The 7,090-nt window shown below is 39.4% G+C and overlaps 2 long non-coding RNA genes across 2 annotated transcripts; both read left to right on the top strand.

The window, feature by feature from the left end:
- Positions 1-1,028: 1,028 nt before the first annotated feature.
- Positions 1,029-4,247, top strand: LOC147485420 (uncharacterized). Its single transcript, XR_015203295.1, has 3 exons — positions 1,029-1,150; positions 1,256-1,311; positions 4,185-4,247. It is a non-coding gene; the product is annotated as an uncharacterized LOC147485420 (long non-coding RNA).
- Positions 4,248-5,990: 1,743 nt separating this feature from the next.
- Positions 5,991-6,842, top strand: LOC147485421 (uncharacterized). The gene is made up of 2 exons (XR_015203253.1): positions 5,991-6,062; positions 6,585-6,842. It is a non-coding gene; the product is annotated as an uncharacterized LOC147485421 (long non-coding RNA).
- The last annotated feature ends 248 nt before the right edge of the window (positions 6,843-7,090 follow it).

Consider the following 7,090-nt stretch of genomic DNA (forward strand, 5'->3'; position numbering starts at 1 on the left):
TCTAGATTGTCTTCTAACCCTAATGTGAAGATATTGGGGAGGAAAGGTGAACATGTGGCTAATGGCTATGTTAAGTCTGACAGTAAAAAATGTCATTTTAGAGATATTGTAGGAGATGAAAAGGTTGTGTATGTTACCAATGTCTTGGTTGGCGATGCTCCTGTGTATGATGGTCCCCAAGATGATATCGCGTATCTACGAGATATAGCTACTGGAGGTTTCTTGATTTGGGCTGGAGGTAGGTTGCAATATGAAGATTAAATTGCATGCTTGCTATTATAAACTCTTTATCTTCCTTTTTGTTTTGTTATGTTTTAGTTTGGAACTCAAGTGGTATGAAACCTCATGTTAAGTGTATGGAAACTTAGATAGTTTATCTGTGGTTATTTTGTGGCTTGTATATATGGACCTTTTGTTCATGGATATTTTAAGTAATGAATGAACACTTTTGTTTATATATATGTGTAATGCGCTCCTTACCATTGATCGTTCATATGTATTTGCATGTGGTTGCTTTTGCAGTTTAGAGTTGAGTATACTAACCCTTTTTAACTCCGGGCCAATGCAACTAATCAAGAATTTGCATTGCCGGTCTCAAGCCCGGATAAAGGAGGAGAGAGAAAGGTGACTACTTCATAAAGACTTGTATATCAAAGGTATGGCACCTTATAGTGAATTAAACTAATTTATATGCTTGCAAAGACATGTAACATTTATAAAACTCATTGTCTTTTTCACTTTTCAGGTTGTTTCAACAGTCCTACTCGAGAGTGGGATGAGGGCATTGCATGGGCACTAGATAGTCCTCCAAAAGGTAAATAGATTCTCGCGACTTTATACATGTCGCAGCCTTGTATATCAAAGTTCATTCGGAAAGTAACAATCTAGATGATACATACTATTTTGTATATAGTCTGCGGCAGTAGAGCATTGTCCGAAAACATAAAATTATTTTGTATATAGTGCGCTATGTCACCTGAATGTTTTGAATGGCAGGTCCGCTATTGTTTTCTTGTTGGCGTCTAGGAGTGGAGGTTGCAAATTGGTTGACTTGCTCATGAGAGTCCTCTTGTAATGTGGGGGTGGGTTAAAGGGACATGGAATTTCATCTAGTAGATGACCTGCTGATCTTAGCTAAAGTTGTTGCAAGGTTGGTTCTACGCTTGCTTCCTTTTGCATTAGACATTAAGATTTTAGTTTGTCTCAATTAGTGAACCAATGTTGAAAGAACTGATTTAGATTTTGAATCTTGCAGTGCTTCTTTGATACTGCGACTCACGTTTCTTTTGGTTTGTTGCAACTGTGTGGAGGGTGTGTACGCACCTTGATTGTATTTAATTTACAATTTACTTGACTGTGATCTCATTCCTCTCCTCTCGATTCAAGGCAATGAACTCTAAGTCCTGCTTTTGGTTCTGCCTCTTCCTCTGCGGCATAAACTGACACTACTGATGCTACTAGTGGTGCTGCTACATTGATTGGTGCTACTTTACTGGTTGTTGTTGTTGGTGGGGGCCGGACCTGTCACAAATAGGGAATACGACCTAGGGACCGCCCTAGCGGCCTAAGCAGAGGTAACGAGCTACCCGTCTATTCCCACCCAACCCCGACAAGCTAGATGAGCGAATCCTCAGTAACTTTCATGTCTAATGGACCAGACATAGAACCCAAAGAACCAGTTTGCATCGTATATTTGGGTATTTCCCGAATCGATGGAGGATACTACCTCGCCAACAGCCGCTTTCCTAATGGCTACCCGCTTTTGAGTGAACTCTTGGACTGGCAGGCAAGAAAGCTGAAAGATAACCTTCTAAAAGTACGATCTCTCTCTGGTATCCCACCTCTATATGTCCCTAGTTGTTCGTAGGTGAATGAGAAACCGGTAATCCAAGTCGGAAGTCCTCAACAGTAAACGGTCCTCACCTCATCACTAAATATAGATTCTACTGACCACGTTGTGGAGCCCGAATCAAGTCATTTTAGAACGACTCACGGTACTCAAGATCGAATAAAATGCGATTTCAGTAATGCCAATAGAATTCGTTTTGTTCAATCGGCAAGTCAATTCCTTCTTGCTTTGTCTCTCGCTTGAAAGCTTGCGTGTTCAAGTGAACGGTCGGGGATTGAAAAGTCAACAAAGTGGAATGCATCATCCTAATCGAGGCGTATGGGGAAAGAAAGAGGTAATTGCTTGTCGTTTTCAACTCCCTCCTATAAGCCTTGGATTGGCTTTATCAAGATAGGTTTGAAGTAGATTAGTTTAGTTAAGCTAATCCACTTCTTGAATCACATAAAGAGGTTCCTATTGGTCAAAGAAATGAGAATTCGTTGTTTGGTTGGCGGGGGGACTTGGCGTTCGGGATTGATCCTAGAAGGCCAACTTATAAAGCGCATAAATGTCTTTTCTCCCCGTCATGGTGTTAGCTTCGAGGTAGAACTATTTCTCTCGGTTCCTGTATTTATGTAGTGAAGGGAGTCTCGGGGTGTGAAAAGGATAGAATCCAGCAGGGGAAGTAAATCTGGAAGACGGTACTATTGATTTCATCAATACCAAAGCGGGACTTTCTTAATGGGACATTCGATAAAAATTTGGACATAGGAATTGATCTTCAGCTAAAATTTTCGAGGGATTACCTTTCTCATTAAAGGCGGAAGGACAAGATCTGGACGGTCAAACAGGCTGGACCAAAAAGAGCTCCTACGCCCTAAAGTAGGGGATCGGGCTGAGTGAGAGGACACCAACAACGGGGGCGACTCCGGTTGTTATTTGATCCGTTGGGACGGTGACACCGATTCTGATGAAATCGAATCTGCATCAACGTGAGACAGACGTCGGCTAGAACTTCGGGTAGTTGGTGGGACATATATATCACTAAAAGCTTGAAGTGGAATAAGAAGAATCTCTTACTTATATGTCATATGTCATTGTTAGGCGACTAAGAAGCTTGGAGCGGAGTGAGAATCATAACTTAGAACAGATGAGAGGGCATCTCATTCATCTGCATCTGCTCCCCTCATGTTTAGATTCTCCATTTTTTATGGAATATCTTAGGTAGTACGATAGATACAACAAACACCCGGACAAGTTGCTCCTTAAATAGCGGGTGGCGAGGTTCAAGGATGGGAGCCCAATCCATTATGGGGATGGGAGTCAATTAGTACGGATGTGCGTTAGGGAATAGTAAAAATAGTGACTCTCTCTTATCGATTCCCTTACCATATGTACAAAAGGAAACCAGTTCCGCATACATATACTCGATCTTTTTATTGAGTGAAGATCGTAATGCCTATAGAGGTATATTAAGGAAGTAGCTTGGCTTGAACGCCAGCAATGGATAACTTATTGGCTAGAAGCGCTTTCGATTGGATTGGCTTTTCGATCGTGTAGTACACTTTAACAACTGGACTTGAAAGCTTGACTTGTTAGCTAGTTGCCTGTTTAGTAAACACTTTACTCAACTATTTCTTTCAATCATATTTGATTTGTCTTAACTTCGGAGTTGACTTTGAGACCTTCACTAGCGATGAGTGAGATTCCCAACCAACAAAGGCTAAGGAAATAGCTTAAGTTGATTAAATACATTTTATCGTCTTGTTTTATCTTCGGTTCTATGTTGTGACTAGGCTGTATAAGGGGAACTAGAGCCCCACGGAAGAAGAACCTATAGCTTTGCTTTGGCTCGGCCATCATCCGTGAGATTTAGATCGGTCACTAGCTCTCGTGTTCGATCGGGTATAATTCTTTCGTGTACTTGTGAGAATCAATCCTAGCACGAACCTCTATACTACTACCCTAGAACCAATCTTCTCTCTCTCTGTTCTCGCAGCTTACATAGCCTATCTTGGTCGATCAGGAATATTCCTAGCCAACGTCTACTATATATCCATAATTTGTTCGATCAGTAAAATCTTCTTCCTATACATTTCCATTTGGTTATGCTATACGCTGTTCTTCGTGCATTACACATGCGAAGTAAATTTAACGTTGATGGGCAAGAGTTGGTGGTAGGCTGGACTATTTATTGGTTTTACTTTCTATGTTACATTGTGCTGTATTATTTTATGCTATACACATGGGCTAGGGAATTATCCTTCAAGAATAATGCAGTATCCATTAAGTACTTAGTTGCCTGTTGACCAGCAAGATTTTAGCATGCAAATGATCTTGTTTTATATAATGCGAGGTTGTAAAGACTGTCTATGCATCTCCAAGTCGTGTCAATTTTCATCTAGACTCGAAAAAAGTCGATTACCTCGTCATGTAAACGATGATCCATCTTCAAGTTGATTTCTTTATTTCCTCCCTCTCATTCGGTCTCCAAGAATCGTGAGTGCGGCGGCTCATTTATTTGAATAAGTAGGGGGACTTTTATTTCAACCGTATTGTTGGTCTTTCATGGTTTTGTTCTGATTCAAGCTGTCTTGCCGGTTCCTTTACCGAATAATGTGCGAGTAGTAATGCTCCTACTAAGAAACTGGGATTCGGTCTAGTGGGTTCGAATAAAGCGAATGGTCTGTACCTTCTATATTCCATGAAGAAGATGAAGATGATGGGGATAAAGACAAGAAAATGAGGCCCTTGGTTCCTATTGATTACTCAACGGAGGAACGCAAGATGTCAAACTCCCAGTTTCAAGACACCACCACCTAATTTGGCTGCTTGCGGTGGAGTTTGCCAAGTGCATTTCAAATGTTAAGCGAAAGAAGAAACGAAAATGATGAGGCCGGACATCGTTCGAGGGATGACTACAAGGAGAAGATAACTGACCGTGGCGAGGGGGCGTGAGCGTGTTAAGACACAAGATAACAAAAACTTTTGGATGCAAAGTAGTTGATTAACATGATTCCTAAGACAAAGGAGGAGCTGTTCTCATATGAGATAAAGCGGGCGTTAATGCGATAAAGTCACGAGGAACATTCATATGATGTTATTTACTTATTTTCATATGTTGTTTTCATTAAATACATTTTCTGCTGCAAATTGTTAAACACACACACACACACAAGTTTGGGCTTGTCTTTCCCTCTTTTAATGCTCTTGATGATGGACTTTACCCACTTTGCATACAAAGCGTTATTATTCTAGCATTCGTAACTTTACTCTTTTAGTTAGCTTAGCTAGTTTGCATTGTAGCTAAACCTGAATTGAGTCCAGTTCTTGTGCACGGAATGAACAAAACCTTTTTCTTTACCAAGTTAAAATCGTTGCTCGGTTTTCTTTGAATCCCAGGAGGGGATTCTTTCTAAGTCAGATGACGAACGGAAGGGAAGGTGCATGGTTCACCAAAGTGCATTTTGCACTATGTGGCCCCAATCATTGAGTTAATATTTGATATGTCCTTGAGTCCAATGAGGCTAAAGAGTTAGAAGTCTTAGACTCCAAGAGCAGCAATGCATATCTAGTATAATAGGTTACCGCTTCTACTTATCCGTTGTTTTATCTACTCTTTCCTTTGTATCTGACTGGCTAGGCTGTTCCTAGTAGCTAGATATCTAGGTATCAAGTAAGTTCTATAGTCTTAAACTCATGAGACACATCTGAGGTTGGATAGGCTTCCTCGCCTAGGTGGCTGGATGGGAAGAATCCTCGTCCAAAGCGAAAGGAAAGGCAGGCGAAAGCCCGAGCGAGCATAACTTCTTGTAAGTATAATTAACAAAGGTGCTTCCAGACATCCCAAAAAGTATCTCATTATTCCTTTGTGGTAATGGTTGAAAAAACTTTTATTGCCGTCTTTTTTAGTCATTACTCTTTTTGTTAGGCAAATGGGACTCGAGGCGGCGTCGATATATGATATCTTTGCACATTTGAATATATTGTCGTCTGATCATTGAGTTATTTTTTGAGCATGTTGAATTACTTGACATCTGAAAAAGAAACTTTTTCGTTTAATTGATAATTCTTTGAAACAATCAGTACTATTAGCTTAAATTACCGTTTAATAGTAACAATTTGTTGTGAAGATTAAGGTTTGAATTTGGAAAGTGATCTTTGATGAGCAATTTGGTTTATATTCCTTTCACTCAAGCTATATGCATTAGCATTGAAGGACCTTGAGATGAAGGTGAGTTTATTTTACTCATTATCTTATGATTTTCTTTTAGTAATGCTTATAGCTTTGAATGGTATTTATAGTCATTACAATTGATTGTCAAGAACCCGGGTTTGTTATATATGAACTTAAAAGTGTTAAAGATCGAATAGGCAGAACCTTTGCGCTGGAATGACTACTTATGTGTCTTTGCCATTTGCACAAGATATAAGATTAAATGAACTCTTACTTCACTAAAACACAGTCGAGCGTGTGTTACTTCATTAAAACACAGTCGAGCGTGTGTTATTTCACTAAAAACACACAGTTGCTTTCAGCGTGTTATTATGATTAAACCTGAAAATTTATGCCTCATACCCATATTAATAGCAATGTATCTTGGCTGATTATCATAACATCTATGTTAATGTCTAGATGGTGCCATCGTGTACAAATTCTCATAATATGGGTTTCTTAAAGTTTGTGTCCTACTAATGTTATATATCCTAGTTCATTATCACTTCTTGGCACCTTAAATGTATGTTTACTTCATAGGTGACAATAAATCTAAGGATGGGGAACTACAGAGTTAATGTGCAAGGCCATGAAGATGTGGAGATAAGGGGTGGACTATTTTCATATATTTTAAGTTCAGGTTTGAAAAATCTTTGTTTCTTTTTCTCGTGTAACTTGTGGTTTATTGCTTACCAATACTTCAATACATTCACCAGTGTAAATAATTTGTGAAACGATATGACATTGCCTTCGACACCGGTTTTTGTTGCGTCTTCAAACCTAGAAGTTTTATGTTTAGTATGTTTTGACTATCTTTAGTGTAAAAATATGTTGGAACTAAGATGGAAAGCGCTCAGTTCAAGCCAATCCTGCTCATTTAATCCTTCCTTCAATCTTAGTGTTCTTGATCTCGCCTTTACTCTGCTTCCTTGCCCTTTTGACTGAGATTTGATCACGGGCGATCCAGCGGGGATAAAAGGGTCCCTATCTCTTGTTATAATTTAAATAGACCAGATCTATCTAAACTCTGTTAAATGAAACATGTA

Source organism: Coptis chinensis, chromosome 7, assembly GCF_015680905.1.
Source record: "Coptis chinensis isolate HL-2020 chromosome 7, ASM1568090v1, whole genome shotgun sequence".
NCBI lineage: Eukaryota > Viridiplantae > Streptophyta > Magnoliopsida > Ranunculales > Ranunculaceae > Coptis > Coptis chinensis.